Raw genomic sequence first — 23,956 nt, 5'->3', positions numbered from 1 at the left:
TGCCTCAGTTCTGCTCCTATGACTTTCTATTGAGTTTTCTAATTCTGAAATTTTATTGTTAATCCTCTGGATTTCTGATTGCTGTCTCTGTATGGATTCTTGAAGCCTATTAAATTTGGCATTATGTTCTTGAATAACTTTTAAGTTCCGCTACTACTTTGTCTGTGTGTTGCCTGGATGTTTCTGCATTACGACGAATTTTCTTTCTAATTTCTAGAAGAGTTCTGTATATTAATCTTTTGTATTCTGCCTCTGGTAATTCCAAGAAGTTCTCTTCCTCCAGAGAATTTACTGATTCTTTATTTTGGGAGCTTGCTGAAGCCATCATGGACTGCCTCTTTATGTGACTTGATATTGACTGTTGTCTCAGAACCATCATTAATTTATTAGAATTTTATTTTGTGTTTGTTTAGGGATACGTAGCTTCATATTTTGTTTTGTTTTGATACGCCCAAATAAGCTGCTCATGTGCACTAGTTTGATTTTTGACACCTTTGAATCTCTTATGTCTTGTTACCAGGTGGTTAGTTCTGTAAGAAAGTATGTGCACACAGGATTCCGTTAAATTTTCCTATATGGGTTCATCTCGGGTGTCCACAGAGTTAGTCAACAAGTGTGTGATGCAGGTTCTCACCCCCAGTCCTAGAGAGGCATGGGTGATTGGTGCAGGCACTGGACTCTGGCTGTGGTAAGGGATCATGTGCTGAGCCAGGCAGGGGACTGACGGCTGCCCCTGAGAGTCTGAAAGGAAAGCATGTCCCTATTCTCTAGGGTGAGTAGGTAGGTGAGTTTTGCAGCTGGACTATGAGCACCCCACTCTGTTGGCTGTAAAGACTTGAGGGCCCCACTTTTTCTTGGACTCCTGTAGCAGGTGACTATTCACTTTAGGTGATACCACCAGTCCTCAAGCCCCTGCTGCAGATTGATAAAAGTGCCTACTTATGGGGCAGGGCTGTTTTGAGGGTCACAAATCTGTCAGTTCACAGCTGAAGCAGTTGAAGTTAAACTTCAGATGTCTGCCCTGTTGTACTGTGGTAGTGAGGACTAACACTGTTGAGATGGGTCCCCACAAGTCTATACAAGGGTGTAAGACACTCAAAGTCTGCAGACCCCTTATTCTTGTGCCTAGCAAAGGAGCTGTGCTGACCCTGTGTTCCTGGCTTAGGGGAGCCAGTAGCTTATTTGTTCCCTCTCCAAGGCCAGGAGAATGGGTCAGGGCACCTTTTGGGATCTACTTCCACCCCAGCGGACTCCCGGTGCAGAGCACGGAGGGAGGAGGTAAAAGGGATAGAAATTTTTCCCAAATGGACTTTAAAAAAAAAAAAAAAATCCCTGCAAAAGGCTTCACACATGTACTTATCTTAGCCACTTGGGAGCTGCTTTTCACTGGTTTGAAATGTCCAAGCAGAATCTCTGCTACCAGGTCTCTCTTGATGTGGAAACTGCTTCACGAGAGCGTGCACAGCACAGCTGTTTGCCTGCTTCACTACGGACCAGTGTGGCTGCAGTGCTGCAGTTTTGCCGGCACAGCTCTGGCTCTCTTCACTTCTTCCAAACTGTCTACCTCTCCCCTATCACTCAGACGGATTCCTCAACTTTGCCTTGTTCAGGGCTCCTAGATATTCATATAGAATCAAATCACTTGTTTTTCTACGTTTTTGTTGTAAGAGGGATATAGGAAGCGTCTAACTACTCCGCCATGTTGGCCACACCCCTCTGAGCCAGTCTCTTTTGAGATATAAAAGAGAGAAGCAAGCAGAGAGACATGTGGACCTCATACCACCAAGAAAGCAGTCCTGGGAGCAGGGAGTTTCCTTTGGACCTGGAATCCCTGCACTGAGAAGCTCCTAGTCCAGGGAAATATTGATGAGTAAGACCTTCCTCCAGAGCTGACAGAGAGAGAAAGCCTTCCCCTGGAGCTAGCTCCCTGAATTTTGACTTCTAGTCTCCTAGACTGTGAGAGAATAAATTTCTCTTTGTTAAAGCCATCCACTTGTGGTACTTCTGTTATAGCAGCACTATATTACTAAGACAACTAGCTTCAGCCATTCAGGCAATAGGAAGACATGACGTGCAGATCCTCTACATAGGAATGAAGGACTTACTGCTGCATTGCCCACATGAAAAGATTAGTTTTTACTTAAAGTTCATTGGAATGCTGAAGAGATGTGATAAGAGTCCTGTTCTGTGTATTCTGAGCAATCCTCTGTTGGTTATAAAACAGAAGGAGATGGGTTCTTACTGTTGCAATTATTTTGGCATGAGGTGGGTCAAGAGTGACATCAAACAATAATAGGACTACGGCACTTTCTAGAAGAGGTGTTGCCACAATTCTTAAAAAAGTATACATTCCTGAGTGTCCTGACAACTGATTTATAGATACCCCATTTTCTTTGACCCCAGAGTGTCATTTGCTGGGAGTTTCCATGCACTGGACAACGTCTGTGGATAACCATGTGGCTTTCTTCAATGTATCAGCCATGGGTAATCAATTGAAAAGCCTCTTTTATGCATAGGCTTTCCTGAGAGTTTGTTCTATGTCCAGAGACCTCTAGGCCTTGTCCTTATATTGCAAGTTTCTTGCTTTCTGTCAATGGTCAGCAGCTTAGCTAATGGATTTCTTGTGAGGGTACTGATTTTATAGATACCTTTGGAAATATCTCTAAAATGATAACCATATGAAAATGATATTCTCTTTTTTGGCCTCTCTGTTACTGCTTTTTCCTTTAAAAAGTGTTTCTAAACACGATCCCTGTTGTCCTGTTTTCATTGGAGTCATTCCAACCCCAGGAAACCTGAAGAAAATACGTGAACACTGTGATCCAGTGTGACACTGGGTTTGAAGGAAGACATCTGTGGTAAGTATCTTGAAGTCTAAGGGGGTTTATACCTGGAGAATGACATGGCTCAGGTCTATAATGACAACTAAACTTGTCTTGAAGAGAGATTGACATAAAAATCATGCTCAGTAGTATTTTGCTAAGCCTTGTGAGAGAAACTCCTTTTGCCCAACCTTATTTATCTTTTTCAAAGTGGACCTCTATTTTAATTCTTTTCACCTCCCTCAAGTAATTGAAAATACCTAAGTGACTGATGATTGTCAGGCTCATTCCTTGGTTCTTTCCTTTTTGTGTGATGTAGAAAGACCTGCTTCCAAGAAATTCACCGTTCCAAGGATTCAAGGTGAGTGATTCTATGTCATTACAACTGGTCCCATCTGACACTTGGACAAGTGAAGATGGATCCCAAAGGCAGTTGGGTTTTGGGAATCAGATGAGATATGTCCCCTTTTTTTCTTGACCTTGACTAATTGAGTAAGTGGTTGTGATATTCATGGGTGAATATTTAGGATTCATGGAAACTTGGAACAATTTTGACTTTAGTACTTTTTGATACCCTTGGGTCCCATCCAATATGTCCTAGTGAATTGGAAGAAACACACAACTAGACAAATGAGTTTTCTAAAATATTTATGGAATGTGAATAGCTAGGAGCTATAGCAGCTACACTGGTAAACTTCCCATGATTCAACCCCTGTGTCAGTTGAGGCCAGAACCTTATGTTCTCCAGTGGGTTTTCCCATAAATATTGGAATTGGGTAACTGTTGATTATTCTGTTACCTGACTCTACCTTAAAAAAAGGTAGCTACACAGATTTCTGTGTAGAATAGATAATGTGAGGAAAGACGCCAGTTTTTAAGGGGAAACATTGGACATGACTGGTTTCAGGAGTTCAGGCTAAAGAAAGTCATGAGTGGCTGATCCTCCACACAGGGTATTAAGGTCTTAACTGCTGTCTTCCACTTGCAGAAAGATAATTTCTCTCGGCAGTTCACTGGAATCCTGTGATGTGATAAAAGTCCTACTCTATGTATCCCAATGGATCATCTGATAGTTGAAAAACAAGAGGCGATGACTTCTTTTTGTTGAGATTATTTTGGCCTGAGATGAATCAGGGCCCTTTATAGGTCAAGAGTGACTTCAAACAGTAATAGACTATGACACTCTAGAAGCGATGTTGCCACAATTCTTGAATACATTTTCGAGTGTCCTGAGAGCAGTTTTGTAGATCCTCAGTTTTCTGTGATACCCAGGTGTAATTTCCTGAGAGTTCCCATGATTGAGCAAAGGCTGTGGATACAGATATGGCTTTCTTCAGTATATCAGCTGGGGCTAATGAATCGAAAAGCCTCTTCTAACATGGGACTTATTGAGTGTTTGTTCTTTATCTACAGAGGTCTAGACCTTGTCCTTATCTTACATGTTTCTTGCTTTTATTAATCGTCAGCAGCGTACCTAATGGTTTGCTTACAGGGGTACTGATTTTATCTATCCTTTTGGGAATATCTGCCAAAACCATAGACATACAAAAATGAACTATTCTTCTTTGATCTCTGTCTTACTGCTTTGTCCTTTAAAAGGGGTTTCTGAGGACGATTCCTGTATTCCTGCTTTCATTGTTGTTATTCCAACTCCCCCAGGAAGAGGATGTGGAAACATTCTGATCCAGTGTGTCGCTGGGCTACAAGGAAGAAAACTATGGTAAGCATCTTAAGGTTTAAGGGGGTTTATACCTGGGAGTGACATAGCTCGGGTCAACAATCACACCTAAACTTGTCTGGAAGAGAGATGATGGCATAAAAATGCTCCATAGGATTACGCTGAGGCCAAGAGGGAAATTTCTTTTGCCCAACCTTATTTATCTTCTTTAAGGTGGACCCGCATTTTGATTTTTTTCACCTCCCAAAAGTGATTGAACATACCTGACTGATGTCAGTCAGAGTCATTCTTGGACTCTTTTTCTCTTTTTGTGTGATTTAGAAAGACTCACTTCTAAGAATTTCACCATTCCAAGGATTCAAGGTACGTGATTCTATGTCGTTGTAACTGGTCCCATCTGACACATGGACAAGTGAAGATGCAACTCAAAGGTAGTTGGGTTTTGGTAATCCTATAAGACAAGTCCTCCTGTTTTTTTTTTTTCCTTGACCTTTACTGAATAAATGGTGATGATATTCACTAGTGGAAGTTTAGAATTCACAGAAAGTTAGAACAATTTCAACTTGAGTAACTATTGATACCCTTGGCTCCCTGTCCAGTATGTCATACTGAATTGGGAGAAGTGCAAAACTAAACAAATGTGGCTCTAAAATGTTTATGGGATGTGAATGGCTATGAACTACACCAACGACACTGGTTACCTTGCCACAATTGACCACCCGTGTCAGCTGAGGCTGGAATATTTTGTTCTTCAGTGCAGTTTTTCCATGAATCTTAGAATTGGATGAACTATTATGTAGTCTGATACCTGACTGTACCTTTAAAGAGAAGGTGGCTACACAGATATTTGTATGCAAAAGCTAAGGCTAGGAATGATGGCAATTGTTAAGAGGGAGGCCTTGAAGATGGCTAGTTTCAGGACTTCAGGTCACAGGAAGTCATGATTGGCTGATCCACTTCACAAGGAATGAATGCATCACTGTTGCATTCCATATGTAGAAAGATGATTTTTTTGACAGTTCATAGGATTCCTGTACAGATGTGATAAGAGTCGGGCTCTGTACAGACCAAGGGATCCAATGATTGTGGAAAAACAGGAGGAGATGGGTTGTTTCCATTGTGATTATTTTTGTGTGATGTGGATTAGGTTGCTATGTGTGTCAAAAGTGACATCAAACAGTAATAGGACTATGGCTCTTTGAGAACAGGTGTTGCCACAATTCTTGAAAAGAAATATATTTCTGAGTGCCTGACAGCTGATTTGTAGATCCCCAGTTTTCAGTGACCCCATGCTGTCATTTCCTGAGAGTTCCCAGGCACTGGACAATGCCTGTGGATGCAAATATGGCTTTCTTAAAAATAACAGCCAGGGATAATCAATGGAAAAGCCTCTACTTGCATGAGAACTCCTGAGAGTTTGTTCTGTGTCCAGAAACCTCTAGGCCTTGTCCTTATCTTTCATGTTTCTTGCTTTGTGTCCATAGTTAGCAGCCTACCTAACAGATTGCTTGTGTGGATACTGATTTTACCGTCCCTTTGTTAATATCTGCTAAAACCATACACATAAGGAAATGAATTTCCTTCCTTTGACCTCTATCTGACTGCTTTGTCCTTTAAAAAGGGTTTCTAAGATTGAAGCCCCCCCCCCCCATGCGCGTCTGTCAGTTTGTTGTATTGTGGGGGCTTGCGTGTTGCTGTGATGCTGGCAGCTATGCCACCAATATTCAAGTACCAGCAGGGTAACCCACGGTGGACAGGTTTCAGCTGAGCTTCCAGATTAAGACAGAGGAAGAAGAAGGACATGACGGTCTACTTCTGAAAAGAGTTAGCCAGTGAAAACCTTATGAATAGCAGCAAAACATTGGATATCGTGCCAGAAGACGAGCAGCTCAGGTTGGAAGGCACTCAAAATACAACCAGGGAAGAGCTGCCGCCTCAAAGTATAGTTGACCTTCATGACATGGATTGAGTAAAGCTTTCAGCACCTTCATTTGCTGAGGTGGCATGACTCAAAATGAGAAGAAATAGCTGCAAATATCCATTAATAATTGTAACATGGAATGTACAAACTATGAATCTAGGAAAACTGGAAATTGTAAAAAATGAAATGGAACACATAAACATCAATATCCCAGGCATTCATGAGCCAAAATGGACTGGTATTGACCATTTTGAATTGAATACTCGTATGGTCTACTATGCTGGGAATGACAAATTGAAGAGGAATGGCATTGCATTTATTGTCAAAAAGAATATTTCAAGATCTATCCTGAGGTACAAAGCTGTCAATGATAGGATAATATCCATAGGCCTACAAGGAAGGTGAGTTAATACCACTATTATTCAAATTTACACACCAACCATTAAGATCAGAGATGAAGAATTTGAAGATATTTACCAACTTCTGCAGTCTGAAATTGATCAAACACACAATCAAGACGCATGCATTGATACTTATTGGCAATTGGAATGCAAAAGTTAGAAACAAAGAAGGAATGGTAGTTGGTAAATATGGCCTTGGTGACAGAAACGATGCCAGAGATCACATGATAGAATTTTGCAAGACCAATGACTTCTTCATTGCAAATACCTTTTTTCAATAATGTAAATGGTGACTATACACATGGACCTCACCAGATGGAATACACAGGAATCAAATCGACTACCTCTATGGAAAGAGACCGAATATCATCAGTCAGAACAAGGTCAGGGGCTGACTGCAGAACAGAGCACCAATTGCTCGTATGTAAGTTCAAGATGATGAAAATTAGAACAAGTCGACAAGAGCCAAAGTATGACCTTGAGTATATCCCACCTGAATTTAGAAACAATCTCAAGAATAGATTTGACCCATTGAACACTAATGACCCAAGACCCGACGAGTTGTGGAATGACTTCAAGGACATCATACATGAAGAAAACAAGAGGTCAATAAACAGGAAAGAAAGAAAAGACCAAAATCGATGTCATAAGAGACGATGAAACTTGACCTTGAACATTCAGTACCTAAAGCAAATGGAATAAATAATGAAAGCCAAAGAACTAAACAGAAGATTTCAAAGACCGGCTCCAGAAGACTAAAGTATTACAATGACATGTGCAAAGGCCTGGAAATAGAAAATCAAAAGGTAGAACACCCGTTGGCATTTCTCAAGCTGAAAGAACTGAAGAAAGTATTCAAGCATCTAGTTGCAATATTTGTGCATATGAAAATGAACTCTTCTTTGAACTCTGCCTTACTGCTATGTCCTTTCAGATAGGTTTGCAAGGACAATCTCTGTTGTCCTCCATTCATGGGGGTCAATCTAACCCCCCAGGAAACTGGAAGATGAAGTGTGAACACTCTCATCCAGTGCAATTCTGGGCTGGAAGGAAGATATCTGTGGTAAGTATTTTGAGGCCTAAGGGAATTTTTACCTGGGGAATGACATGGCTCAGTTCAATAATGACACCTAAACTTGTCTTGAAGAGAGATAATGACATAAAAATCATGCTCAATAGGATTATGCTGAGGCCCAGAAGGAAACTCCTTTTGCCCAACTTCAGTCTTCTTCTTTAAAATGGACCCCAATTTTGATTTCTTTCACCTCCAACAAATGGTCGAAAACACCTAACAGACTGACGATTGTCAGGCTCATTCCTTGGTTTTTTTCCTCTTTTTGTGTGATTTAGGAAGACCTGCTGCCAAGAAATTCACCATTCCAAGGATTCGAGGTGAGTGATTTGCTGTTTTTTAGAAATATTTTTTATTGTATTTTAGATGAAGGTTTACAGAGCAAATTAGTTTCTCATTAAGCAGTTAATACACATATTGTTTTGTGACACCAGTTGCCACTCCCACTACATGTCAACGCTTCCCCTTCTTGACTTTGGGTTTCCATTACCAACCTTCCTGTCCCGTCCTACCTTCTTGTCCTCCCCACTGCTGCCCATTTAGTCTCCTTTTGTTTTATGGGCCTGTTTAATCTTTGGCTGAAGGGTGAATCTCAGGAGTGACTGCAGTACTGAATTAAAAGAGAGTCTGGGGGCCATACTCTCGGGGTTTCTCCAGTCTCTGTCAGTAAGTCTGGTCTTTTTTTTGTGAGTTAGAATTTTGTTCTACATTTTTCTCTTGCTTTGTCCAGGACCCTCTATTGTGATCCATATCAGAGCACTGGCGGTGGTAGCCAGGCAAAATCTAGTTGTGCTGGACTCAGTCTAGTGGAGGTAGTGGTAGTTGTGATCCATTAGTTCTTTGGACTAATCTTTCCATGTGACTTTTGTATTCTTCATTCTCTCTTGCTCCGGACAAAATGAGACCAGTGGAGTATCTTAGATGGCCTATCGAAAGCTACTCACCAAGGTAGGATGTAGAACATTTTCTTTATAAACTATATTATGCCAGTTGAGCTAGATGTTCCCCAAGACCATGATCCCCACAGTCCTCAACCTAGGGAGTTTGGATGTGTCTATGGAGCTTCCATGACCTTGCCTTGGACAAGTTGTGCTGGCTTCCCCAGTATTGCATACCGTCTTACCCTTCACCAAAGTTACAACTTATCTATTGTCCAGTTAGTGTTTCTCCCTTCCCATCTCTCCTCTCCCTCATAACCACCAAAGATGGTTTCTTTTTGAGTGTAAACCTTTTCATGAGTTTTAAAATAGTGGTCTCATACAATATTTGTTCTTTTGTGATTGCTTTATTTCACTCAGCATAATGCCCTCCAGATTCATCTGTGTTGTGAGATGTTTGGCAAATTCATCATTGCTCTTTAATGATGCGTAGTGTTCCATTGTGTGTATGTAGCATTGTTTATGCATTCGTCTATTGATGGACACTTAGGTTGTTTCCATTTTTTTGCTATTGTGAATAATGCTGCAATGAACATGAGTGTGCATATGTCTATTTGTGTGACAGATTTTTTTCTCTAGGATATATTCCTAGGAGTGGGATTGCTGGATTTCTATTTCTAAGTTTTTAAGGAAGTGCCATATCGTTTTCCAAAAGGTTGTACCATTTTACACTCCAACCAGTAGTGCATAAGAGTTCCAATCTTGCTGCAACCTGTCCAACTTTTCTCATTTTCCGATATTTTGATTCGTGCCAGTAATGTCAGGGTAAGATGGTATCTCATTGTGGTTTTGATTTGCATTTCTCTAATGGTTGTGATAGCAAGCATTTCCTTATGTGTCTGTTAGCTGCCTGAATGTCTTCTTTGGTGAGGTGTCTGTTCATATTCTTCGCCTATTTTTTAATTGAATTGTCTTTCTGTTGTAGAGGTGTTGGATTTTCATATAGATTTTAGAGATTAGAACTTTGTTGGATTTGTCATAGCCAATTTTTTTTTTCCCAGCCTGTGGGATCTCTTTTTCTCTTTTGGTGAAGTCTTTTGATGAGCGTGTTTAATTTTTAGAAGATCCTACTTATCTAGCTTATCTTCTGGCTTTTGTTTATTGTTAGTTATAGTTTGTATCCTGTTAATGTCGTATATTAGGGCCTCTAGCATCGATCCTGTTCTTTCTTCTGTGATCTTTATAGTTTTTGGTTTTATATTTAGGTCTTTGATCCATTTTGAATTAGTTTTTGTGTATAGAGTGAAGTATGAGTTCTGTTTCATATTTTTACAGATGGACATGCAGTTTTGCCAGAACCATTTGTTAAGAAGACTGTCCTTTCCCCATTTGATGGACTTAGGGACTTTGTTGAACATCAGGTGACCATAGGTGGATGGATTTACATCTGGGTTCTTGATTCTGTTCCATTGATCAATGTGTCTGTCACTGTCCCAGCACCAGGTTGTTTTGACTACTATAGCTGTACAGTAGGTTCTGTGGTCAAGTAGTGCAAGTTCTCCTATTTTATTCTTCTTCTTCAATAATGCCTCACTTATTTGGGACCTCTTCCCTTTCCATATAAAGTTAATGATTAGTTTTTCCATCTCTTTAAAGAATGCTGTTGGTATTTGGATCGGGATTGCATTTTATCTGTAGATTGCTTTGGGTAGAATTGACCTTTTCCCAAGGTTGAGTCTACCTATCCTTGAACATGGTATGTTTTTCCATTTATGTATATTTCTTTTGGTTTCTTGCAGTAGTGTTTTGTAGTTTTCTTTGTATAGGTCTTTTACATCCCTGGTTAGATTTATTCCTAAGTTTTTTTTTTTTTTTTTTTTTTTAAGGGCCGTTATAAATGGTATTGTTTTCCTGATTTCCTTTTCATAGTTCTTTTTTCTGATGTATAGGAATCTAACTGATTTTTGTATTTTTGTCTTGTTCTGACATAGTTTGCACAGTACTGGTGTAAGCTCTTTTCTGAATGTTTGGTAGAATTCTCCAGTGAAGACATCTGGGCCAGAGCTTTTTTGTTGTTGTGTTTTTTTTTTTTAGTTACCTTTTCAATCTGTTCCCTTGGTATGTGTCTGTTCAGATTTTCAACTTCAGTTTGTGTTAGTTTGGTTAGCTAGTTTGTTTCTAGAAATTTGTCCATTTCCTTTAGGCATTAAAATTTATTGGAGTACAGTTTTTCATAGTACTCTGTTATGATCTTTTTTGTTTCCATTAGGTCTGTTGTAATGCCACCCATTTCATTTATTATTTGGGCTATTTGCATCCTTCCCTGTTTTTCTTTTGTCAGTCTGGCCAATGGTTTGTCAATTTTGTTGATCCTTTCAAATAACCATCTTTTGGTGTTGTGGATTCTTTATATTGTTTTTTGATTCTCTATTTCATTTATTTCTGCTCTAATCTTTATTATTTCCTTTCTTCTGGTGGCTGTGGCCTTCTTTTGCTGCTCTCTTTCTATTTGCTCAAATTGTGTAGTTAATGTTTTGATTTTGTTCCTTTCTTCTTTTTTGATGTGTGCATCTATTGCTATAAATTGACCTCTGAGAAATGCCTTTGCTGTGTCCCAAAGGTTTTGGTATGATGTGTTTTCATTCTTGTTTGATTCTAGGAATTTTTTTTATTCCATCTTTGATTTCTTTTATTACCCAGTGGTTTTTAAGCAGGGTGTTATTCAATTTCAATGCATTTGATTTTTTTTCCTTGCTCTTCGTGTTATTAATTTCTACTCTTATAACATTGTCATCAGAAAAGATACTTTGTATTATCTCAAAGTTTTCAATTTTTTTGAGGATTACTTTGTGGCCTAAGATGTGGCCTATTCTGGAAAATGTTCCTTTAGCGTTGGAAAAGAACTTGTACTTTGCTGCTGTTGGGTGGAGTGTTCTGTATATGTCTGTGAGGTCTAGTTGGTTGATTGTGGCCTTTAGATCTTCTATATCTTTGTTGAGTTTCTTTATAGATGTTCTGTCCTTTACCAAGAATGGTGTATTGAAATCTACTGTAATTATTATCCAACTGTCAGTTTCTCTTTTCAGTGCTGTTAGAGTTTGTTTTATGTATTTATCAGCCCTGTCATTGGGTGCATGGATATTTGTTATGGTTATGTCCTCACGGTGGATTGTCCCATTAATCATTATATAATGTCCTTCTTTGTCTTTTATGGTGGATTTTGTTTTAAAGTCTATTTTATCTGAGGTTAGTATTGCCAACCCTGCTCCTTTTTGGTTGCTGTTTGCTTGATATATTTTTCCAACCTTTGATTTTTAATATATTTACATCCTTGTGTCTAAGGCATGCCTCTTGTAGATAGCATATTGATGGGTTCTTTTTGTCACTGTATGTCTCTTTTTGGGTGCATTTAAGCCATTTATGTTCAGTGTGGTTATTGATAGGTGTGAGTTTATTGCTGTCATTTTGCAGTGCTTTTTTTGTGGTACTGATGTTTTCTTTGTTCCTCTTACTCTCCTGTGTTGAATTACTTTTGTTTGTGGGTTGTTTTTCATTTCTTTTGTTTTTGTAGATTTTGTGTTTACTGAGAATTTATGTTTTCTTCTTTATTTTGATAAGTAGGTTTGTTAACTTTCTTTGTGGTTACCTTAAAATTTATACCTATTTTCCTAAGTTGGAACTAGTCTTTTATTGCTTGATATTACCTTGACTTCCTCTCCATTTTAAAGTTCTATACCTATACCGTTTATTCCCTCTTTTATTGCTCTGACATTGTTGTCATTGACAGATTAACCTCTCTGGTTCCCTGTTGTGATTATTTTTGGTTTTGTTTTATCCCTGAGAGTTCATTATCTAGGGTGATATCTAGCTAATGTGGTCTTGTGTCCTAGATTCAGGCTGTTGTCTGATATTGTTGGTTCTTTAACTGAAGGACTCCCTTTAATAATTCTTGTAAGTTTGGTTTGGTTTTTACATATTCCTTTAATTTCTGTTTATCTGGAAATGTCCTAATTTTGCCATCATATCTGAGCAAGTGTTGTCAGGTATATTACTTTTGGTTGGCAGTTTTTGTTTGTTTGTTTCAAGTTTTATATATGTCATCCCATTGTCTTCTTGCCTGCATCGTTTCTGCCACGTAATCAGAGCTTTGTTTTATTGTTTCCTCTCTGTATGTGACTTTTTATTTTTCTTAAGTTGCTCTCAGGATTCTTTCTTTGTCTTTGGTTTCAGCAGCTGTGATTATGAATATGTCTTGGTGATTTTCTTTTTGGGTCTATCCTATATGGGATTCATTGAGCTTCTTGGATGGTCAGCTTTTCGTCTTTATGATATTAAGGAAGTTTTCTGTCAGAATATCTTTAATGATCTTCTCTGTGTTTTCCATTTTCTCTCCTCTTCTGGAACTGCAATCAAATGCATATTTTTGCTTTTGATTGAATCCCCCATTGTTCTTAAGGTTTCTTCATTTTTCTTTGTTCTTTTCTTTGAGTTTTCCTCAAAGTGTTATCCAAAGATTTCTTTTCAATTTCTCTGATCCTGTCTTCCATTGTTTCAAATTTGCTCTTAAAACCTTCTATGATACAGTCCATTTCTGAAATCTTGTTGTTAATCTTTTGGATTTCTAATTGCTGTTTTTGTATGATTTCTAGTTGTTTATTTTGACTTCTTTTATGTATTATTTTATTGAAATCTTCCATTGTTTTGTTTGTCTTTTCCATGATTTTGTCTGTATTTTCCATGAATTTGTCTATTTTTTCCTTATTTTTTCTGTGTTTTCCTTCATCTCTTGGAGAGCCCTGACTCTTAGAGTTTTGACTTCTCTATCAGACAGTTCCAGTACCTTTTCTTCTATTAGAAGGTCATTGGGTGATTTATTTTAGATGCCTTCAGGAGCCATCCTATCCTGTATTTTTTGCATGTTTTGATAGTGTCTGCTTTTTTGGGGGCATTCAGGAATTATTTTCGTCATTTATTGCTTGTAGATTTGTTTTCTTCCTCCAGGAGGGCAGGGCTGGTTGCTCACCTATGGTGCAGAAAGGCAGGTTCAGAAAAGGAGGAGGGAAGAGGATGGGTCATTTGTAGCCAAGAAGGTCAGGGTGGGTGGTGGTGCAGGGTCAGCAGTCTCCCTAATGGGTTGCAGGTGGGTGTCTGGATTATATCTATACCTTTGGAAATATCTGCAAAAAAACCATACCCATAAGAAAATGAACTTCTTATCTTTCAACTCTGTCTTACTGCTTTGTCCTTAAAAAAGGGTTTGTAAGCACAATCTCTATTGTCTTGCTCTCAGTGGGGGTCAATTGAACCCCCCAGGAAACTGGAAGATGATGTGTGAACACTCTCATTCAGTGTGATTCTGGGCTGGAAGGAAGATATCTGTGGTAAGGATCTTGAGATCTCAAGAGATTCAGATCTGGGGAGTGACATGGCTCAGGTCAATGATGACACCTAAATTTGTCTTGAAGACAGATGATGACATAAAAATCATGCTCAATAGGATTATGCTGAGGCCTAGAGGGAAAATCCTTTTGCTAAACCTTATTAATTTTCTTTAAAATGGACCCCCATTTTGATTCATTTCACATCCAACAAGTGATCAAAAACACCTATCTGACTAATGATTGTCAGACTCATTCCTTAGCTATTTTCCTCTTGTTGTGTGATTTAGAAAGACCTACTGCCAAGAAATTAAACAATCCAAGGAGTCATGCTGAGTGATTCACTGAGGTTTTATCTAGTCATGTCTGACACTTAGACAAGTGAAGATGCAACCTAAAGGCAGATGGGGTTTGGGGATAAGCTGAGAGATGTCCCTTGGTTTTTTTTATGTTGACAAATTGACTAAATGGCAGTGATATTCATGGATGAATATTTAGGATCACAGGAACTTGGAACAATTAACACTAGAGTAATTTTTGATACCCTGGGTCCCTTTGCAATATATCATGTTGAACTGGAAGAAATGTGCAAGTAGACAAATGTGTTTTTCTAAAGTATTTATGGATGGTAATGGCTAGGAGCTCTGCCGCTAACACTGGTACCCTTCCCATAATTCAACTCCTGTGTCAGTTGCTGCTGCTGGACCCTTAGGTTCCACAGGGTGGTTTTCTCATGAGTCCTGGAATTGGATGAACGATTGAGTAGTCTGATACCTGATTCTCCCTTTAAAGAAAAGGTAGCTGCACAGATCTGCTTACAAAAGCTACTGTCAGGATTGATGCCAGTAGTTAAGAAAGATGTCAGGATCATGACTACTTTCAGGTCCACACCACAGAAAGTCATGATTGGTTAACTTTCTACACAGGGAATTCAGGCATAACTGCTTCCTTCTCCATGTGGAAAGAACATTGTTTTTGACAGTTTGTTGGAATCTTGTAAAGTTGTCATAAGACTCCTGCTTTGTGTATCCCTATGGATCCTCTGATGGTTGAAAGAAACGAGGAGATGGGTTCCCTCTGTTGTGATTATTTTGGCATGAGATGGAGTGGGTCTGTACATGGGTGAACTATGATGTCAAACAGTAATAGGACTACACAAGTTGCTAGAAGAAGTGTTGGCACAATTCTTGGAAAGGAATAGATTTGACAAGTGTCCTGCCAGCAGACTTGTACATCCTCAGTTTTTTTTGAAACTTGGGTGTCATTTCCTTGGAGATTCCACACACTGGACAATGACTGTGGATACAGACATGGCTTTCTTCAATAGATCAGCCAGAGCTAATCAATCAAAAAGCCTCTTCTTGCATAGAGCCTTCCGAGAATTGATTCTGCCACCAGAGACCTCTAGGGCTCATCCTTACGTTGCATGCTTCTTGCTTTCTGTCAAAGGTCAGCAGTCTCCTTACTGAGTGCATGTGGGTGTCTTGATTTTATCCATAGCTTTGGGAATATGTGGGAAAGACCATAGCCATAAGAAAATGAACCTTCACGTTGATCTCTGTCTTACTGCATTACCTTTGAAAAAGGGTATGTGAGATCGATCTCTGTTGTCCTGCTTTCATGGGGGTCAATCCAACCCACCCCCGGAAACTGGAAAGCGATGTGTGAACATTCTCATCCAGTGTGATTCCAGGCTGGCAGGAAGACATTTGTGGTAAGCTTCTTGAGGTCTCAGGCGATTTATACCTGGGGTGTGACATGGTTCGAGTCAATGATGACACCTAAACTTGTCTTGAAGACAGATGATGACATAAAAATCATGTTCAATAGGATTACACTGAGGCCCAGAGGGAACCTCCTTTTCCCCACCTTATTTATCTTGGTTAAAATCAACCCCATTTGGATTCCTTTCACCTCCACAAGTGATCAATAAGACATACCTGACTGATGATTGTCAGGCTCATTCCTTGGCTCTTTTCCTCTTTTTGTGTGATTTAGAAAGACTTGATGCCCAGAAATCCACCATTCCAAGGCATCAAGGTGAATGATTCAACGCAGTTTCATGTCCCCTCTGACACTCAGACAACTGAAACTGGAGGCCAAAGGCAGTTGGGGTTCAGGGATAAGTGTCCCTAGGTTTCTTTCATGGCCACGACTGGTTGACTAAGTGGCGGTGATATTCATAGGTGAATATTTAGGTTTCGCGTGAACTTGGAATAATTTCCACTTGAGTAAATTTTGAGGCTCGGGGTCTCAGTGCAACATGTCATATTGAACTGGGAGAAATGCACAGGTAGACAAATGTGTTTTTCCAGAATATTTATGAAATGGGAATCGCTAGAGGATCTACCAGTGACACTGGTAACTTCCACTAATTTATAGTCTGTGTCACTTGCCCATGGACCCTTAGGTTCTGCAGGGTGGTTCTCCCAAGAATCTTGGAAATGGATGAACGATTGAGTAGTCTGCTACCTCGTTCTCCCTTTAAAGAAAAGGTAGCTGTGCAGATCTCCATAAAACACTGTCTTCAGAGTCGATGTCAGTGGGTAAGAAGGGTGTCAGGGTCTTGACTACTTTCAGGTCCATGCCACAGAAAGTCATGATTGGCTTACTCTTCACACAGGGAATTCAGGCATAATTGTAGCCTTCCACACTTGGAAAGGTCATTGTTCTTGACAATTTCTGGGAAGCTTGTAGAACTGTGATAAGACTCCTGCTCTTTTCGTACCTCTAGGGATCCCCTGATGGTTGAAAAACAGGAAGAGATAGGTTCTGTCTGTTGTGGTTATTTTGGCACAAGGAGGATTGGGTCTGTTCATGGGTGTCTGTGTCATCAAACTTTAATGGGACTATGAACTTTTTTAGCGGAAGTGTTGGCACAATTCTCAGAAAGGAATAGATTTGACGAGTGTCCTGTCAGCGGACTTATAGATCTCTAGTATTTCAGGAAACTTGGGTGTCATTTCCTGGGAGATTCCATTCACTGGACAATGTCTGTGGATATGGTCATGGCTTTCTTCAATAGATCAGCCAGGGTTAAACATCAAAAGGCATTTTCTTGGGCGAAACCCTCCGAGAATTGGTTGTGCGACCAGAGACCTCTAGGGCTCCTCCTTACGTTGCATGCTTCTTGCTTTCCATCAAGGGTCAGCAGTGTCTCTACTGGTTTGCATGTGGGTGTCTCGATTTTCTCCATAGCTTTGGAAATATGTGGGAAAGACCATAGCCATAAGAAAATGAACTTCTCCTCGTTGATCTTGTCTTCCTGCTTTGTCCTTGAAAAGGGTTTGTGAGGTCCATCTCTGTTGTCCTGCTTTCATGGATGTCAATTCGAACCCCGGAAACTGGAAGACGATGTGTTAATGTTCTCATCCAATGTGCATATGGGCTGACAGGAAGACATCCGTGGTAAACATCTTGATGTCTCAGGGGATATATACCTGGGGAGTGACATGGCTCCGGTCACTAATGACACCTAAAGTTTTCTTGAAGACAGATGATGACATAAAAATTATGCGCAATAGGATTATGCTCAGGCCCAGGGGAACCTCCTTTGGCCACACCTTCTTTATCTTGGTTAAAGTGGACCTCCGTTTGAATTCCTTTCACCTCCACAAGTGATCAATAAGACATACCTGACTGATGATTGTTAGGCTCATTTCTTGGCTCTTTTCGTGTGATTTAGAAAGACTTGCTGCCCAGAAATCCACCATTCCAAGGCATCAAGGTGAATGATTCAATGCAGTTTCACGTCGTCCCCTCTGACACTCGGACAACTGAAACTGGAGGCCAAAGGCAGTTGGGTTTCAGGGATAAGCTGAGACGTGCCCATGACTGATTGACTAAGTGGCGGTGATATTCATAGGTGAATACTTAGGTTTCACATGAACTTGGAATAATTTCCACTGGAGTAATTTTCAAGATCCTGGGTCCTAGTGTGACATGTAGTACTGAACTGGGAGAAACGCACAAGTAGACAAATGTGTTTTTCCAAACTACTTATGGAATGGGAATAGCTAGAGGCTCTACCAGCGACACAGATAACTTCCTGTAATTTAAAGTCTGTGGTACTTGCCGCTGGAGCTTTACGTTCTGCAGGGCGGTTCTCCCAAGAATCTTGGAATTGGATGAACGATTGAATAGTCTGCTACCTCCTTCTCCCTTTAAAGAGAAGGTAGCTGCACAGATCTGCATACAAAAGCCACCTTCAGTGTCAATGCCAGTGGGTAAGAAGGGTGTCAGGGTCTTGACTACTTTCAGGTCCATGCCACAGAAAGTCATGATAGGCTTACTCTCCACACAGGGAATTCAGGCATAACTGCTGCCTTCTACACGTGGAAAGTTCACTGTTCTTGAGAGTTCATTGAAAGTCTGTAGAGTAGTCATGAGACTCTTGCTCTGTGTGTATCCCTCAGGAGCTTCTGATGGTTGGAAAACAGGAGGAGCTGGGTTCTCTCTGTTGTGATTATTTTGGCATGATGAGGATTGGGTCTGTACATGGGTGAAGTGTGACATCAAACTTTAATGAGAGTATGGAAGTTTCTAGAAGATGTTTTGGCCCAATTCGTGGAAAGGAATCGATTTGACAAGAGTCCTGCCAGTGGACTTGTAGACCCCAGTTTTACAGAAAACTTGGGTGTCATTTCCTGAGAGATTGCATGCCCTGGACAATGCCAGCGTTATAGATATGGCTTTCTTCAATAGATCAACTAGGGCTAATTAATCAAAAAGCCTCTTCTTGCATGAAAACTACTGAAAATTGGTAGTGCGACCACAGACCTCACAGGGTCGTCCTTAGAGAGCATGCTTTCTGTCAAGGGTCAGTGTTCTCCCTACTGGGTTGCATGTGGGTGTCTTGATTTTATCCATAGCTTTGTGAATATGTGGGAAAGACCACAGATATAAGAAAATGGACTTCTCGTTGATCTCTGTCTTACTGCTTTGTCCTTGAAAAAGGGTTTGTGAGGTCAATCTCTGTTGTCCTGCTTTCATAAGGGTCAATTCAAAACCCCTGGAAATGATAAGGTGATGTGTGAACACTCTCATCCAGTGTAATTCCGCGCTGGAAGAAGACATCGGTAGTAAGCCTTGTGAGGTCTCAGGGGATTTATACCTGGGGAATGACATAGCTTGTGTCAGTGATGACACCTAAAGTTGTCTTCAAGACAGATGATGACATAAAAGTCATACTCAATAGGGTTACGCTGAGACCCTGAGGGCACCTCCCTTTGCCCAACCTTATTTATCTTGGTTAAAGATGACCTCCATTTGGATTCCTTACACCTCCAGAAGTGACAAAAAACACCTTACTGACTGATGATTGTCAGGCTAATTCCTTGGCTCTTTTCCTCTTTTTTTGTGATTTAGAAAGATCTGCTGCACAGAAATTCGCCATTCCAAGGCATCAATATGAGTGAATCAATGTGATTTCACCTGATCCCCTACTACACTTGGACACCAGAAATTGTGGCCCAAAGGCATTTGGAGTTTCAGAATAAGCTGAGAACTGTCCCATGGTTTTCTTCTTGACCACAACTTGTTAACTAAGTGGCATGATATTCATGTTTAATATGGAGAATTCACATGAACTTGGATCAATTTCAGGTTGAGTAACTTTCGAGGCCATCAGTCCCACTGCAACATATCATAATGAACTGAGAGAAATGCACAAGTAGAGAATATGTTTTTCTAAAACATTTGTGGAATGGGAATAGCTAGAAACTCTACCGGCAACACTGGTAACTCCCTCTAATTTAAGGTCTGTGTCACTTGCTGCAGGACTTTAGGTTCTGCAGGGTGGTTTTCTGATGAATCTTGGAACTGAATGAACGATTGAGTAGTCTGATACCTGGTTCTCCCTTTAAAGAAAAGGTAGCTGCACAGATCTGCATATAAAAGTGACCTTCAGGGTCCATGCCAGTGGGTAAGAAGGGTGTCAGGGTCTTGACTACTTTCAGGTCCGTGCCGCAGAACGTCATGATCGGCTTCTTCTCCTCACAGGGAATTCGGGCATAATTTCTGCCTTTCACATTTGGGAAGATCATTGTTCTTGACAGTTGTTTGGAAGCCTGTAGAGTTGTCGTAAGACTCCGGTCTGTGTGTATCCATTGGGATCCTCTGATGATAGGAAAACAGGAAGAGATGGGTTCTATCTATTGTGATTATTCTGGCATGAAGAGGATTCGGTCTGTCCATGGGTGAATTCTGACATTAAACAGTAATGGGACTATGGAAGTTTCTAGAAGATGTGTTGGCACAATTCTTGGAAAGGAATAGATTTGATTAGTGTCCCGCCAGTAGATTGTCGATCCTCAGGTTTGCAGGATACTTTGGTATCATTTCTTCAGAGATTGTATGCCCTGGACAATTCCTGTGGATACAGACATGGCTTTCTTCAATAGATCAGCCAGAGCAAATCAACTGAAAATCCTCTTCTTGCCTGGAAGACCCTGAAAATTCTTTGTGTGACCAGAGAACTCCAGGGCTCATCCTTACATTGTGTGTTTCTTGCTTTTTGTCAAGAGTCAGCATTCTCCCTACTGGGTTGCATGTGGGTGTCTTGATTTTATCCATAGCTTTGTGAATATGTGGGAAAGGCCATAGCCATAAGGAAATGAACTTCTCGTTGATCTCTGTTTTACTGTTTTGTCCTTGAAACAGGGTTTCTGAGGTCGATCTCCGTTGTCTTGCTTTCTTGGGGGTCAATCCAACCCTCCCCACCGGAAACTGGAAGAGGATGTGTGAACACTCTCATCCAGTGTGATTCTGGATTGGCACGAAGACATCTGTGGTAAGCCTCTTGAGATCTCAGGGGATTTATACCTGGCGAGCGACATGGCTTGGGTCAGTGATGCATGTAAACTTGTCTTGAAGACAGATGATGACGTAAAAATCATGCTCAATAGGATTATGCTGAGGTCCAGAAAAAAACTTCTTTTGCTCAAACTTATTTATCTTGGTAAAAGTGGACCCCCATTTGGATGACTCTCACTCTACAAGTGATCAAAACACCTAACGGACTGTGGATTGGCGGGCTCATTCCTTGCCTTTTGCCTCATTTTTGTAACTTAGAAAGACCTGCTGCCCAGAAACTCGCCATTCCAAGGCATCAAGGGGAGTGATTCACGTGGTTTCACCTGATACCCTACTACACTTGGACAACAGAAATGGTGGCCCAAACGCATTTGGGATTTCAGAATAAGCTGAGACGTGTCCCCTGGCTTTCTTCTTGACCACAACTGGTTGAATAATTGGCGGTAATATTCCTGGTGAATTTTAAGAATTCCTAGGAACTTGGAACAATTTCCACTTGAGTAATGTTCAAGACCCTCGGTCCCAATAAGACATGTCATGTTGAACGGGGAGAAATGCACAAGTAGACAAACGTGTTTTTCTAAAATATTTATAGAATGGCAATCGGTAGGGGCTCTACTGGCGACCCTGGTAACTACTTCTAATTTAAAGTCTGTGTCAATTGCCGCTGGACGCTTAGGTTCCACAGGATGATTTTTCCCATGAATTTTGTAATTGAATGAACGAATGAGTAGTCTGATAGCTGGTTCTCCCTTTAAAGAAAAGGTAGCTGCGCCGATCTGCATCCAAAAGCGACCTTCAGGGTTGATGTCAATGGTTAAGAAAGGTGGCCTTGACTGCTTTCAGGTGCATACCACAGAAATTCATGATCACCTTAATCTCCTTAGAGGGAATTTTGGCATAACTGCTGCCTTCCACGTGTGGCAAGATCATTGTTCTTGACAATTGGTTGAAAGCCTGTAGAGTTGTCATAAGACTGGTGCTCTGTGTTGTATCCCTAGAGTTCCACTGATGAATGGAAAACAGAGGTAGATGGGTTCCCTCTATTGTGATTTTCTTGGCATGAGGTGGATTGGATCTCTCCATGGGTGAACTGTGACATCCAACAGTAATGGGACTATGGCAGTTTCTAGAAGAAGTGTTGGCACAATCCTTGGAAAGGAATAGATTTGATGAGTGTTCTGCCAGCAGACTTGTAGATCCCCAGATTTGCTAGAAACTTGGTTGTAATTTCCTGGGAGATTCCATGCACTGGACAATGCCTGTGGATATGGTCACAGCTTTCTTAAATAGATATCCAGGGCTAAAAAATGGAAAAGCATCTTCTTGGGCAAAACTCCGTGAGAATTGGCTGTGTGACCAGAGACGTCTAGGGCTCCTCCTTACGTTGCATGCTTCTTGCTTTCTGTCAATGGTCAGCAGTGTCTCTACTGGGCTGCAAGTGGGTGTCTCGATTTTACCCACAGCTTTGGGAATATGTGGGAAAGACCAGAGCCATAAGAAAATGAACTTCTCCTCGTTGATCTCTGTCTTACAGCTTTGTCCTTGCAAAACGGTTTCTGGTGAGGTCGATCTCTGTTGTCTTGCTTTCATAGGGGTCAAACCAACAACACTGGAAACTGGAAAATATGTGTGAACACTCATGCGGTGTGATTTGGGGTGTCAGGAAGAGATAAGTGGTAAGCTTCTTGAGGTCTCAGGCGATTTATACCTGGGGAGTGACATAGCTCTGGTCAAAGATGACACCTATACTTGTCTTGAAGACAGATGATGACATAAAAATCATGCTTAACAGGAATACGCTGAGGCTCAGAGGAAACCTCCATCTGCCCAACCTCATTTATCTTGGTCCAAGTGTACCCCCATTTGGATGCCTTGCAGCTCCACAAGTGATCAAAACCCCTAAGTGACTGATGATTGTCAGGCTCATTCCTTCGCTCTTTTCCTCTTTTTTTGATGGAGAAAGACCTGCTGCCCAGAAATTCACCATTTCAAGGTATCAAGGTGAGTGATTTAATGTGTTTTTTTCTGAACCTCTACTACCCTTGGAGAATAGCAATTGTGGCCCAAAGGCATTTGGGGTTTCAGAATAAGCTTAAAGAATCCCAGGGTTTTCTTCTTGACCATCACTTGACTAAGTGGCGGTGATATTCATGGTGAATATTGAGAATTCGCAGAACTTTGAACAATTTCCATTTGACTAATATTCAAGACCCTGGGTGCCAGGGTTACATGTCATACCGATTGGGGAGAAATCCACAAGTAGACGAATGTGTTTTTCTAAAATATTTATGGAATGGCAATCGCTAGAGACTCTACTGGTGACCCTGGTAACTTCCTCTAATTGAAAGTCTGTATCAATTGCCGCTGGACACTTTAGTTCCACAGTTAGGTTTCCCCAGGAATTTTGGAAGTGAATGAACTTAATGAGTAGTCTGATATCTGGTTGTCCCTTTAAGGAAAAGGTAGCTGCACAGATCTGTATACAAAAGCGACTTCCGGGGTGAAAGAAAGTGATTAAGAAAGATGTGAGGGTCTTGACTGCTTTCAGCTCCATGCCACAGAAATCCATGATCACCTTACTCTCAAACAGGGAATTCAGGCATAACTGCTGCCTTCCACGTGTGGCAAGATCATTGTTCCTGACAGTTGATTGGAAGCATGTAGATTTCTCATAAGACTCATGCTCTGTGTTGTATCCCTAGGGATCCTCTGAAGGTTGGAAAACAGGAGGAAATGGATTTCCTCTATTGTGATTTGGTTGACATGAGTTAGATTGGATCTGGCAATGGGCGAAGTGTGCCATCCAATAGTAATGAGAGCAGGGAAGTTTCTAGAAGTAGTGTTGGCACAATCCTTCCAAAGGAGTAGATTTCATGAGTGTCCTGCCAGCGGACTTGTAGATCGCGAGTTTGCAGGAAACTTGGGTTTCATTTCCTGGGAGAGTCCATGCACTGGACAATTCCTGTGGATATGGACATGGCTTTCTTCAA

At 40.7% G+C, this 23,956-nt stretch overlaps 9 non-coding genes across 9 annotated transcripts; all 9 read left to right on the top strand.

Moving 5' to 3' along the window:
* Nucleotides 1–2,909: 2,909 nt before the first annotated feature.
* On the top strand, nucleotides 2,910–2,987 carry LOC111819871 (small nucleolar RNA SNORD115). Its single transcript, XR_002823443.1, has one exon. It is a non-coding gene; the product is annotated as a small nucleolar RNA SNORD115 (small nucleolar RNA).
* A 1,605-nt stretch (nucleotides 2,988–4,592) lies between these two features.
* On the top strand, nucleotides 4,593–4,670 carry LOC111819866 (small nucleolar RNA SNORD115). Its single transcript, XR_002823438.1, has one exon. It is a non-coding gene; the product is annotated as a small nucleolar RNA SNORD115 (small nucleolar RNA).
* A 3,266-nt stretch (nucleotides 4,671–7,936) lies between these two features.
* On the top strand, nucleotides 7,937–8,017 carry LOC111819845 (small nucleolar RNA SNORD115). Its single transcript, XR_002823419.1, has one exon. It is a non-coding gene; the product is annotated as a small nucleolar RNA SNORD115 (small nucleolar RNA).
* A 6,187-nt stretch (nucleotides 8,018–14,204) lies between these two features.
* LOC111819836 (small nucleolar RNA SNORD115) lies at nucleotides 14,205–14,285 on the top strand. The gene has a single exon (XR_002823411.1). It is a non-coding gene; the product is annotated as a small nucleolar RNA SNORD115 (small nucleolar RNA).
* A 1,630-nt stretch (nucleotides 14,286–15,915) lies between these two features.
* On the top strand, nucleotides 15,916–15,996 carry LOC111819843 (small nucleolar RNA SNORD115). The gene has a single exon (XR_002823417.1). It is a non-coding gene; the product is annotated as a small nucleolar RNA SNORD115 (small nucleolar RNA).
* Nucleotides 15,997–17,609: 1,613 nt separating this feature from the next.
* LOC111819859 (small nucleolar RNA SNORD115) lies at nucleotides 17,610–17,690 on the top strand. Its single transcript, XR_002823432.1, has one exon. It is a non-coding gene; the product is annotated as a small nucleolar RNA SNORD115 (small nucleolar RNA).
* A 1,592-nt stretch (nucleotides 17,691–19,282) lies between these two features.
* On the top strand, nucleotides 19,283–19,363 carry LOC111819854 (small nucleolar RNA SNORD115). The gene has a single exon (XR_002823427.1). It is a non-coding gene; the product is annotated as a small nucleolar RNA SNORD115 (small nucleolar RNA).
* A 1,628-nt stretch (nucleotides 19,364–20,991) lies between these two features.
* LOC111819848 (small nucleolar RNA SNORD115) lies at nucleotides 20,992–21,071 on the top strand. The gene has a single exon (XR_002823422.1). It is a non-coding gene; the product is annotated as a small nucleolar RNA SNORD115 (small nucleolar RNA).
* Nucleotides 21,072–22,693: 1,622 nt separating this feature from the next.
* On the top strand, nucleotides 22,694–22,774 carry LOC111819860 (small nucleolar RNA SNORD115). The gene has a single exon (XR_002823433.1). It is a non-coding gene; the product is annotated as a small nucleolar RNA SNORD115 (small nucleolar RNA).
* Nucleotides 22,775–23,956: the final 1,182 nt, after the last annotated feature.

This window comes from Trichechus manatus, unplaced genomic scaffold (genome assembly GCF_000243295.1).
Source record: "Trichechus manatus latirostris isolate Lorelei unplaced genomic scaffold, TriManLat1.0 scaffold00019, whole genome shotgun sequence".
NCBI classification, from domain to species: Eukaryota; Metazoa; Chordata; class Mammalia; order Sirenia; family Trichechidae; genus Trichechus; species Trichechus manatus.
Note: the sequence above shows the minus strand (reverse complement) of the source record. Positions and strands in the feature narration are given on the sequence as shown.